A 13,401-nucleotide genomic window follows, 5' to 3' on the forward strand; every position below is an offset into this window, starting at 1 on the left:
AAAAAAAAAAAAAAAAAATCATTTAACTTAACATCATGACTGAGTGGCATGATGATGATGATGACAATTTTCTTCATGCAGCACCACATATACAAACACATACTGTACTTACATACGTACATATTATTTGCTTTAAAAGCTTTCAGTGCTTGGAGCTAGATGTGAAATACAATTTTTTTCTATAAAAAAATATAGAATAAAATCAGCCTTTTTATCAGATTATGTGAAGGAATAATCAACAGATTAATGGATTATCATTAGTTGCAGCCCTAGATATTATGAATTATTATATTATTTAACTAGCCAACAATGATATTAGTGGATGCAGACAATAAATATTGATTTGCAAGTTAGCAAACATAACACAGTAAACAAAGCATATACTTGCACGCTTTAAAATAAATCAAAATTATTTGTTCATTTTCTTTTGTTATAGGAGAAAAGTAAAATGGCAGTAATGATTGACAATCACTACATTAATCTTAGCGTAACCTACAATGTGTCTTTGCTTTCTTCTTTTCAGCTGCTCAATATTTCTAGAAAGAAACTTTAAGTTTCTTTTCGCCCTTGGTGTCTGCAATTACAAAATCAAGACACAGGTTAAAAACAGAATTCATTTTATAATTTGAGCAGATATTTTGTTTTATTTGGTCAGCTACTGGACATTTACCAGGCTAGAAAAAGAACAAGAAAAGGATGAAAAATAAAACAAATAAAAATGTAAAAAACTATATGTATGTGCATCTGAATATTCATTCTCCAACAGGATTTAATTAGACTCCAAACAGATTTATTTAGTAGTTTCACAACCAACCAAATGCTTCTTCACAGGCCGGCCGCACTCCTATAAAAGCGGCTTGTGCTCTAGTCTGTGGAGGCAGGAGAAGCCACCAGAGCAGTTGAGCACTGAACAAAATAAGACACTTTAGTGAACAAAAGAAATGAGTCAATGCAAGAATGGTATGTTCACTTTAAAGATGAATTTCAACACACAGATTCATTCATGAACTCAGTTCCTAACAGCGATGCTGGCCTTAACAAACACTACATACACACAAAGATGAGTAATATATATATATATATATATATACATGTGTATACATACACAGGGATGGGCAGTATTTCAGATACATGTATTTAAAATATGTATTTGAAATACAAAATACTATTTTGTATTTTAAAGCCTTTGGAAAAAATCAAATGTAATTTTTATTTAAATACATTTAAGATGAGTATTTTTGCATTTTCAAAATACATATTTTTTGCCAGTCAACCTCTTTATCAGGGTACTGATTTTGTGCATCAACTAGTTCAGACATTCACTAGCTCAGCATTGGATCAGCGATTTTTTGTTTGTTTTATAAGGTGAGAATGTCATGATCAATTCTACTTGTTGATTAAAGTTAAAATAGTGCATTATTCACTTCAGTTAACATGAAAGAATAAAAGAAAGAATAGTTGATTTTTATCAACTAGCTTGTCAAATGTGTTTAAAGCATTACTGCATGTTGGGACTGGGTGATATGACACTACATATCATAGCGATGTTGATATAAAGTTTGAATTGATGGAACTTTTTCTAAATCGTTTACATAGATGGGCCTATTTGTGGGGTAAGCAAATATCCGTGCAGCTTTTAGTGGGCAGGAATTATTGGAACGTTGGAGTGGAAAAAGAAGCACTGATGAATGATACTCCAGAAAAATCTTCAGGTTTTAGTTTTATTTTACATAAAAAATAATAATCAAAAAGTAATAGACTACATTGTAACCAGAAATAAGTATATAAATGGCTGCTATTTTGCATAAATGTATTTGTAATTGCAAGAAAGAAAGAAAGAAAGAAAGAAAGAAAGAAAGAAAGAAAGAAAGAAAGAAAGAAAGAAAGAAAGGGCAGAGATGTGGTTAGGAATGAAAAGTCAGTAGGCCTATGTAGTTTCTTCATTCACTGTGACCTATACCTGCACTGGATGGCCAATTTCACATGTATTTTGTGTATTTTCAAAATCCAAAATACTGTATTTGTATTTAAATACATTATTTCACACAGTATTTTGTGTTTGTATTTAAATATTTTTTTTCACACAGTATTTTTATTTGTATTTAAATATGTTTTCACACAGTATTTTTATTTGTATTTTAAATACATTTCCATGTATTTATGCCCATCTCTGTACATAGAGGAATAAATGAAGATGATAATGGTAATTGGAGAAGCATATAATACATGTAACATAGAGCTCACGCTGCTCTAATTGATTTACTGCTGATATCAAGTGTTTACATTTAAATGATCCTAAACATTGTCAGTCCAGTAGATTTTTTAAATCCACACACCTGTTTCTGAAGCCTTGAAGCCTGAACGCACTTGCTGCAAGCTCTTCACAACTCTACAATTTGATAAGTCTTAGTGATTTGTCCAGTCTTTGTAGTTCTTCTTGATTCATTATCATGGAGCAGCGTCGGTCACGAAGAACCAGGGCTCTTCCCACACGCCTGAGGGGATTGGTGGAGGGCGTCTCTTCCAGTCCGGACCCTTGTGAGCTTCCACAGCTGGCGGCTGTAACGTTGGTCAGGTTAGATCACACTTACAGCCGCATCTCTGCCAAAGCTCAAAGGCCCACGGGTTTGGAGGAGCGCCACTTGAAGAACACTGCTGTCCTTCCTGACATCCGTCCAGCAGTCCCAGTCTCTTCAGTGGAGGACGTGCGTCAGCAGGATGAGCCTATCTCCATCCACGGCTACAGCGTAGAGGCCTACCAGGACATCTACCGCTCTGTGGTGGAGCCCATGATGAAGACGCCCAGCGGTCGGCAGCGTCCCTACAGCCTTAAACTAGGACTGAAGATCAAGCAGCGACTGTGGGAGGCACTCAACCGCCCTTCACTGGAGGAGACGGAGCATCCTGACGGACGTGTCCGGATCACTGAGAGCTTCTCCACAACTAGCAGAAGCTTCGCTCCTCGAATCCACGTGGATATCAGTGAAGAGCCCCTGCCCGAGGAACCCCGAAGAAAGAAGCCCAGACACTGAGTCATCACAGTGTCACACCGAGCCCGGAGTATCACACAGCGGGACCTGTATGTAAATACTGTAAATAGTTAACTTACAGAGTAAGTTTATAGTTTTATGAGTAAGTTTTATTTTGTAGAGTAAATTCAGAGTTTTATGAGTAACGTTAAGTGTTTTGCACATTGTTGTGAGGTTGTCAGGATGTTTTTGGTGATTGTCAAAGCATTGATATGCTGTTCATAGGTTGTTCTAAGTGTTTTTTAGCGTTTTGCTACACGGTTGTTGGGATGTTTTGGATGGTTTCCTGTGTGTTGACATGCGTTTGCCAAGGTTTTTTGCGCGGTTGTTAGCGTGTTGCTTCGCGGTTGCTGGTCTCTTCTGAGTGGTTTTTCATGCATTGGCTATGTGGTTGTCAGGATGTTTAGAGTAGCCTAGTTGGTTGATATGCGGTTGCTTTTAAGCAGATACTGCAGGTTAGGGAAGGTTAGGGTCCCTCACACGGTTTGCAGCTTGACGTGCTGTGAGGGCTTGTGTGCATCAGTGATGCTGAGAGCTACGCCACTGGTACTTCACAACTACTGCTAGGGTCACCCATAGTGGACAGGTCTCAGCTGAGATGCCAGACGAAGACAAACCACCTGATTCTGGACAGCAGAAGATTGACCTGATGGTCCTGGCAGAAGATCACTGTCTTGTTACAACGACAACAGCATCAGCGGTACCTGAATGGAAGAAAATTCATGATTCAAGAAAAACTGATTATTTGTGGAAGTCATCAATGGATCAATGGAAAATTCATGATTCAAGAAAAACTGATTATTTGTGGAAGTCATCAATGGATCAATGGAAGCAACCGATCGAACAGAACAAGGTAAAACAGATTATTTGTGGAAGTCATCAATGGATCAATGGAAGCAACTGATCGAACAGAACAAGGTAAAACAGATTATTTGTGGAAGTCATCAATGGATCAATGGAAGCGAACAGAACAAGGTAAAACAGTTTAATATTAGCAAAGGCTGCATTCTTTCTTCAGCATTTTTGTAAAAGCATTCGTCCAATTAAATCAGAGGAATGCTAATATTATAATTTCTTACATTCTTGTATATGTATGATAAATATGAAATAATTATCTTCTAAATTCAGGCACACAATCATGTAAATACAGGCAAGCAGAGAAAATGATTAAACTACAACAGGTAAACACTATCACAGTAATCTGAACTTCATAAACAGACACTGTTCTTCTTCTACTGTTCTTCTACTGTTTTGTCCTTGAATTTTTTTTTTGTCATGCCTTAAAATAGCTTGAATGTAACTCTACACCCTTGCCCCATTTAGTATACCGGTTTATGAATATGAATACCAGCTCAGAGATCCACTCATTAACAATCACATGTTGATCTGATTGGTTACAAGGTAGTTTGTGACATCATAAACACCAGCGATTTCAAACCGCGTCTTTGTTTCACTGCAGTTTTAAGGAGAAAATACTCAGCACTGTTGCTGACTTATGAATTTGCACATGGTTTGTCTTAAAGCATATTAAAAACACCACATAGACATATAAACAACATTAAAAACTTGAATTTCACCACAGGGGGACTTTAAAAAGTCCACCGCAAGGATCCATTAGGCTTCTATTCAGAGGGTAGAAATACCTGCAGTTAAAAAGTTGTGAAATAGTTTTTTGTGTGAATAGAATGCAACAGAAAACATTTAGCTTTAAATATTTAATTTTGATCTCATTCATACTTTTGAGAAATAGTTTTTTTTTCTCCGGTCACCACTGTAATAAATTAAAATAGCAATAAGGGGAAATGGAAACAAATATTAATACAAATCAATATTGCATGAGTTCATGTTATCATAATACTGTACTTGAAACAATGAATCAGTCCTCCATTGGTCAAAGAGCTCAATCGTCAATCGCTGCTGTCACAGAAATGGACATTTGTTTTCTTTTCTCGTTGTTGTATTTCTGACTGCTGACACATCCATAGATTTCCCACACTCCTATTTAACCGAAGTGTCGTCTGCTGAGAGAGTCAAAGCTGAACAATAAGAACAAACAACAGGTTTATATGTTATTTTCATGATTCTAATTGGTTAAATTTAGATTTCTTTTTTTATTTCTGTGGTGCCATGTACTTACCTATGCTTGCAGGGTCCACAATCTGGACTGGAATGGCCTGTCCATCCTCCAACTGATCTGTGTGATGCCACCTTCAGCTCCGCCATTAGTCACCGAGGTCACACTCACCAGCTGGCTCATGCCGAGCAGGGTCGGGGGGTCACACAGAGATATGCTTTCACCAGCACTGGCACTTGACTGGAGGAACTGGGACGGACTCAGCAGAACAGGCTGTGGAGGTACAGGGCTGGACAGCTCTGGGGCTTCTGGTGGTGGTGGGGGTGTAGGTTGGGCAGTGTCTTCAACTGGACACAAGGCAGGCTGTATCTGGATGGCCTATCAGACAAGAGGAGAGCACTCTTAAAGGAAAAGTTTGCCAACCAGCTTTGTCCCAGGCACCAGGGAACATTCTCACAAATGAAGCCAGGCAAGTTTTTATGAACAAACATTCTTCCATTAACGTTAATAGAACATTTGTTCAAAGTTATATGTTTTTATATAATGTTCTGAAATATAGTTTTTTCTGAAATATTTTAGTTGGATGTTTATCTAACATTTTGTTTCAGAATGTTCAGAGAACATTCAAAAGTAACCTTCACATAATGTTTGCAAAATTATAAAATTGAATGTTCCCTTAAAGTTCGCATTAACCAACAAAAGTTTTTAAAATGTTTAAAACTAGAGGTTTTGAAAGCACTGAAATAATGTTTTAATAAGTTAATAGGAACATTAAAAAAAGTGAAAACGAAAAAAAAAAATGTATACAAAAATTACATAAGGTTTTCAAGCATTTAATTTTAATGTTTTTTTTTGTTGCTGTTTCTTCAATTATACTATCAGAACAGTTGATCACCCTGAAACTTTTTACATTTATTCAGAAATTAAAAACTTAAAAAATGAATGCATTAATTGAATAAATGAATAGATCCATATAAAAAATGATCATTTCAGGACAGGGTCACCTCGAGATGTGCAAAGATCTTGGGCTGCAGTGAGGTGAGAGAGCTGAAGAGCTGCACAGCCTCTTCTGAGAGGACACTGTCAATATAACAGCAGTACACTAGATTCTGTGGCAGGGTAAACAATGCTTATACTTTGACTACAGGTATGTGCTTTCTTTTTGAGGCAGGACCTTTCCTCTACTCTCTAAATTGTATTGAATGAAGATGTTAAAGGCTGGAATACACTACACAACTTCTGAACAGATTTTAAAACGTACTCGGTTACCTAATGTAACCTCGGTTCTCTCTAGAAGAGGGAACGAGTATTGCGTAAGTTGCTTACGCATCGGGAAAGTCTTCTTTCTTCGAGATCTGAAGCCAAAAATTATCCTTAATTTTGTATTCATTGTCAATGCAGTGCGGCAGCCGGCAGACCTAGGCAGGCTGTATAAGCGTGCTCATTGGCTGCTCGGCGGCAACTGCTTAAGCCTATCAGTGAGCACTCTGAAACGTGGCCTCCAATGAGGGCGCTTCGTGCTCTCCACACCCTTCTAACCGTCAGAATGGGTGTGGCCAGTGTGTATATAACCAGTGCTCACAGGCTAAATATCTGGTTTTCGCAGTCAGAAGCGCAAAAGCTCGTGGCGCGACACGGCAAGTTACGCAATACTCGTTCCCTCTTCTAGAGAGAACCGAGGTTACATTAGGTAACCGAGTACGTTCTCTTACGAGAGGTTCTCTCGTATTGCGTAAGTTGCTTACGCATCGGGAACCCTTTGTCAACGCCGTGTGCGCCGAGCATCCAGCCCCTGAATCCCAGGGAGACCGGGGAAAACATTCTGCTGGAATAGGTGGCCGGTCGGAGAGACGGGCCAACACAGTACAAAGCACTTCACTCAGTATATAAAATAGAGCGGCGCGGCCGGTCTATAAGCGTATAACAATGCAAAACAGTAGGGCCGGCAGAGCGAGCCCACACAGTACATAAGCACTTATTAGGGTAAGAAAAGAGCGACATAGTCGGTCTTTCATGAAGAGAATAGACCCCCGCGCCACAGAGTGGAATACGGGCGGCCAGCAGCGCGGGCCAACTCCGGTAAACAGCGCGTAAAGGGGAATGAGAAACAGAGCGGTCCAGCCGGTCTGAGTATAAAACACTTCACCCTAAGTATCATTCCAGAAATATCGCCAGCATGTGAACGTAGTCTGCACATGAGAGACTGGGCAGAGCATATATGTCACTTACACTGACAGTAATTTTGCCTGTAAGGCGGGAACTTCCAGGTTATAAAACCTCACGAATGTTGATGGGGAGGCCCAGCCCGCCGCCATACAAATATCGTGGATAGAAATTCCGCTGGACCAGGCCCACGAAGAGGCCATGCCTCTAGTAGAGTGGGCTCTGATACCCAGAGGGCACTGCAGGTGTTTGGAGGCATAAGCTGCTGCAATCGCGTCCACTATCCACCTGGACAGGCTCTGTTTCGAGGCGGCGAGACCCTTGGTGCGTCCGCCGAAGGAAACAAAGAGCTGCTCTGAACGCCTGAAAGCGGCGGAGCGCGTGATGTAAACTCTCAGCGCCCGGACAGGGCATAGGAGGTTATCACTGTCCCCATTATCGGATGCTGGCAGAGCCGAAAGGGAAATGACTTGTGCCCTAAAAGGGGTTCCAATCGCTTTGGGGATGTAACCGTGTCTCGGCCTGAGAATGACTTTCGAGTCGTTCGGTCCGAACTCAAGACATGCAGGGCTAACAGATAGCGCGTGCAAATCCCCCACACGTTTAACTGAAGACAGAGCTATCAGAAAAACGGTTTTAAGCGACAGGTACTTTAAATCCACGGATTCGAGCGGTTCAAAGGGAAAAGCTTTCAGGGCCTCCAGGACCAAGGACAGATCCCAAATAGGAACCGAGGGGGGCCGCGGGGGATTCATCCATCTAGCTCCTCTGAGGAAGCGGATAATGAGCTCGTTCCTTCCTATTGCCCGGCCGCGCGTCGTCTCAGCGAACGCTGCAATAGCCGCCACATACACTTTGAGCGTGGAAGGGGACCTGCCCTTTTCCAACAGCTCTTGTAGGAAGGAGAGCACCCGCGGGACCCCGCATGCGCGTGGATCCAAGCTCTTAGTAGCGCACCATTTAGAAAACACCGACCATTTAGACGCGTAGAACCGTCTCGTAGAGGGAGCTCTAGACTGTGTGATCGTGTTCACGACCCCTTCTGGCAGGTCAACGGGTATCCGTTGATCACCCATGCATGCAGAGACCAACGCTCTGGATGGGGATGCCAGATCGATCCACCGGCTTGGGAGAGGAGATCCTTTCTCACCGGGATCGGCCATGGGGATGAGTGCGACAGCCTCACTAGCTCTGGGTACCAAGTTTGGTTCTCCCAGCGCGGGGCTATAAGAAGCACTGAGTGGTGCGTTTCTCTGATCCTCGAAATGACCTGTGGCAACAGGGAGATCGGAGGAAAAGCATACAGCGGGAGGCTGGGCCATGTCTGGGACAGCGCGTCCTCGCTTTTCGAGAAAAATTTCGGGCAGTGAGCGTTGTCTTTCGACGCAAAGAGGTCGATCTCCACTCTGCCGAATAGGCGCCAGAGAAACTGGACTGTCTGGGGGTGCAGGGACCATTCTCCCGGGGGAATGTTGTCCCTGGACAGTCTGTCTGGACCGACATTCAGGTGGCCCGGCACGTGCGCGGCTCTCAGCGAGCGCAACGAGCGGTAAGCCCACACAAGAAGGCGTTCTGTCAGCTTGCACAGATTCCTGGATCTGACACCGCCCTGTCGGTTCACATAGGATACCACGGACATGTTGTCCGAGCGGACTAGCACATGGTGATCCTGTATGAATGGGAGGAAGCGCTTGAGCGCGTTCTCGACCGATATCATCTCCAAACAGTTTATGTGGAGGCATTTTTCCTGGTCTGACCACAGGCCAAAAACCAGTTTGCCCTCGAAAAGAGCGCCCCAACCTGAGGTGGAAGCGTCCGTCGAGATAACTTTGCGGTGTGAGATGGCTCCCATTGTCACTCCCCGCTGGTACCAGTCGGCCGCTAACCAGGGCTTCAGTGCTGAAACGCAGCTCTGAGTCACTCTGATTCGGATGCCGCCGGAAGCCCAGGCTCTGTGAGGCACTCGGGCATTCAGCCAGCGTTGTAGCGGGCGCATCCGTAAGAGACCCAGCTGAAGCACTGCTGCAGCTGAGGCCATACAACCCAGCAACCTCTGAAATGTTTTGAGAGGTGCGGTGCTGCCCGGCCGGAAGGACGCGGCCAGGCGTCGAATGCAGCGCGCGCGCTGTGTCGACAGGCGGGCCGTCATTGCCACAGAGTCCAGATCCAAACCCAGAAAAGAGGTTGATTGACTGGGCACTAGCGAGCTCTTGGTCCAGTTGACCGTAAGCCCCAGGCTGTCCAAGTGGCTTAGAAGCACTGTTCTGTGGGCGATGAGTTCGGCCTCTGACTGTGCTAGAATCAGCCAATCGTCCAAGTAGTTCAGAATTCGCATTCCCCGACCCCTCAGGGGAGCGAGAGCCGTGTCCATGCACTTCGTAAATGTACGATGTGCCAATGACAGGCCGAACGGCAGGACGGTGTACTGATATACCTGACCGTCGAAGGCGAATCTCAAGAATGGCCTGTGACGGGGTATTATCTGGATCTGAAAGTACGCGTCTTTTAGATCGAGAGATATAAACCAGTCCCTTGGGCGAATCTGCGCGAGAATTTGTCTGGTTGTGAGCATTTTGAACGGTCCTCTCATAAGAGCCTTGTTCAAACGTCTCAGATCCAAAATTGGTCTGAGAGCTCCGTCCTTCTTGGGAACGAGGAAATAACGGCTGTAAAAGCCCGACTCGCTCATGGAAGGGGAAACCGGTTCTATAGCCCTTTTGCACAGAAGTGTAGCTATTTCTGCTCGAAGTAGATGTGCTACTTCCCCATTCACTCTGGTCTCGATACGCGCTTGAAAGCGCGGAGGGCGGCGGGCGAACTGCAGAGTATAGCCCTGTTTTACTGTGCTCAGCACCCATTCTGACGCGCCTGGAATAGCTTCCCACGCTTTCGCGTGTACAGCCAGGGGCAGAATGGCCTCTGGGCTCTGATCGCCGCTGATCGCGGGCTCGAGAGCTCGAAACGGAGGGGCGGGCGCGGTGCGCGCGCTCTCGGTGCTTAGATACGGCGGGTCGCAAGCAGCGATTACTGGCCGTTTTACACACAGCGTCCCGGTGGCTTTGGACGGGGAACATACAGTGTGAGGCACGACGCTTGAAAGCGCGTCGGGGGCGAAGTATTCGAGAGGATGTGTGAGCGCGTGGGAGCGGGCACAGCATCTGTATTTATAACATGACCGGTCGTGAGGGGTTGTGTAACAGAGCGGGCAGTGAGTAGGTGTGGGCACAGCGGGGTGGACACGTGACCTACTTTTAACGCTCGAGCGGCTTCTGCCTGCTTTATGCGAGCGGGCTCTGTGAGAAACACGGGGTTTATGGTGCTTGTGTGCAGAGGTGAACACAGATAAGTGGGCACATTTACTGCATTTGAAACACATACAGCGCGAGTCGCGCGACCAGGCATAATGCTCTTTTCGAGATATCTCTGGGTCGCCGTGAAAACGGCGGTTGTGTGCAGGCGAGAGGGTGAATTCACCGGCTCGTTGGCTGCGAGATGAGAGTCTGCAGTAACCGTAGCAACGGGGACTGACAGAGTGTGAAGCTTTGACGATGGTCCGGCCGCGGCGGGACACGATCGTCGCTTCTTTCCTCGGGCTAGGAGGTTTTTGCAGGCTCAGGCTTCATCGCGATCCTCTGCCGGGGTCCCCGGGGAGGAGGCGGCCTGATGCCTGTCGTCGCTGCGAGGACGGAGGTCGAGCTGGGCGCTGGGCAGAGCTTTGCGCAGGCTGGTCACGAGGACGGCGTGCAGCAGGCCTGGAGCGCCGAGGCAGAAACAAATTCATCGCCTGTGTGGTCTTCTGAACCTCCGAAAAGCGGTCCACGATCCCATTTACCGCTGGGCCGAACAGGCCGGTGGGGGAGAGGGGGGCGTTAAGGAACACCGCGTGCTCAGACTCCCTCATATCCGTGAGCGTGAGCCAGAGATGCCTTTCTGCGACAGTCAGAGAGGTCATGCACCGTCCAATGGCCTGGGCAGCGGATTTCGTGGCGCGAAGGGAGAGGTCCGTCGCGCTCCTCAAATCCGTGATGGAAGCAGACTCCGAACCCTTCTCGTCCAGATCACGGAGGAGGTTAGCTTGGAGAATCTGCAGTATGGCCATAGAGTGGAGTGCAGAAGCAGCCTGTCCGGCGGCGGCGAAAGCGCGGCCGACGAGGGCTGATGTGGTCCTGCAAGCCTTAGACGGGAGGGCAGCCTTTGAGCGCCAACCAGAGGGCGGGCAAAGGTGCGCTGCGACCGCCTCTTCCACGGGGGGAATGGCATTATACCCCTTCTCAGCGGCGCCGTCAACCTGTGAGAGCGTCGATGAGGCGTGTGAAGAAACTCTCGCGGAGAATGGAGCATTCCACGATTTAGAGAGCTCGCTGTGAAGCTCAGGCAGGAAGGGTGCGGTTCTGGCCGCTGGCTGTCGGCGGCGATGATGAAGTAAGCAGCCGTCGAGTCTGTTCGGTGCTGGCTCCTCAGGAGGAGACCAATCAAGGCCCAGCTGTTCAACAGCTCGCGTGAGGAGGCGTAACAGTTCCGCGTCCTCGCCCGCTCGAGTACGGCCCGAATCCTGGACTGAAGAGGAGGCAGTAGACCATTCCTCGCTGTCAGAGGCCAGGATGGAACAGCTGTCTGCGGCGCGTTCATCAAACTCGTCCGCCTCATCCCCTGAAACGGCGGCGGCGCGGGTGGGAGCCGGCGGCTGCGCGGCCGGGAGGTGGTCGCTGTGAGCGGCGCTTCTTGCGCGGCCCAGCAGGGACAGGCGGAGCGACATCTTGGTCAAAAACTTCAAGTCGAGCCCGCAGTTCAGTTCTGCTGTGACTTTCATGGAGCTATTATTTTGTTGAAAAAAATACTGACAATACTGTGTTTAAAATTAACATCCTTAATATTAATACCTTTCGTTTGTTGAACTTGTGTAAAATCAATGTCACATTTGCAATCGTGTGGATATTCGATTAATGTGATTAACATTAAACACAGGAACTCACACAGGGTGTGTTTTTGTATCGAAGATAGTTTAAATCTTAAATCAATCTCTATGCACAGTCTGTGTCTATATTTGTTCTTTATGCTAGTAAGTGCTAAATCCCCAATTTTACAAAGGTAGGCTACATGGTTGAGAACGGCAGTAGACTATAGCGCGATTAGCCAAGGCAGCATTATTGAGTCAATGCAGTCAGTTCTGACTGCAGAAGATGAGGTAATTTGATCGGATGTCATGTATTTACAGCATTTTACCTGCTAGAAATACATGCTCAGTTTTAATGTTATTTTAAGGTGGGGTAGAATTAAATGAACGCAAAACTCAGCATTTTGTTCGCGTACCCCAGGGGTTTTCAAAGTGGGGGCCGCAGCAAGTTGAAAAAAAAAAAGTTAAAAAACGTTAAAAAATAAATATTTGCTAATATGAGTATTGTTATGAAAAAACATTATAACAATTTGTTGCATAGCCTATCTGATAGCTGATTGATCGGCTAGTGACAAGAATTGGCCGATTTTCACGTGATTTTCAGTCTGACATATGCCGATTCAAATGCACTCGGGCGCCACATGAATAACATCGCTCAACATCAACATCACACATGCACACAGAACGCACATGTAGGAAACCTTGTGAATTACGGCCGTTTCAGATCGCGAGCGGCGCGTGAGCAGCGCGATTTTTTTTCGGCGTGCATGTTCAGTGAGTGCATTCACACCGCGAGCTGGAGCAGCGCGTGAGCGTCAAGCAGGAGCGTCGCATGAGCAGCAGTGAAGCGGAGGGTTTCGACGCCGAGTCTATTTTTGTAGTGCTATTTTTGTAGTGTTAAAAGTGAAAGCACACTTTTGATGGACAAAATAAATATGATTTCACTCAAAAAAAATGCACATAATTTGCATATAGTGTGTTTTAACAAGGAGTAGGCTATGTCAGAAAAGAAAATGAAGACAAAAATATTTATAGAGAATGTATCCATTTAAACTTGTTTTTATTAACCAGTTTTGGTAAAAGTGGTGTTTTATTGTTATATATATATAGAAAATAAATATTTGTGTGTGCTGTAAAGTGGTTAGAAAAAATTAAATCAGAATCGGCTTAAATCTGTATCGGCAGGTCAAACTCAATGAAAAATCGGAATCTGCCTTGAAAATTGTAATCGGTGCATCTCA

This window comes from Abramis brama (genome assembly GCF_963993115.1).
Source record: "Abramis brama genome assembly, chromosome: 10".
In the NCBI taxonomy this organism is placed as follows: Eukaryota; Metazoa; Chordata; class Actinopteri; order Cypriniformes; family Leuciscidae; genus Abramis; species Abramis brama.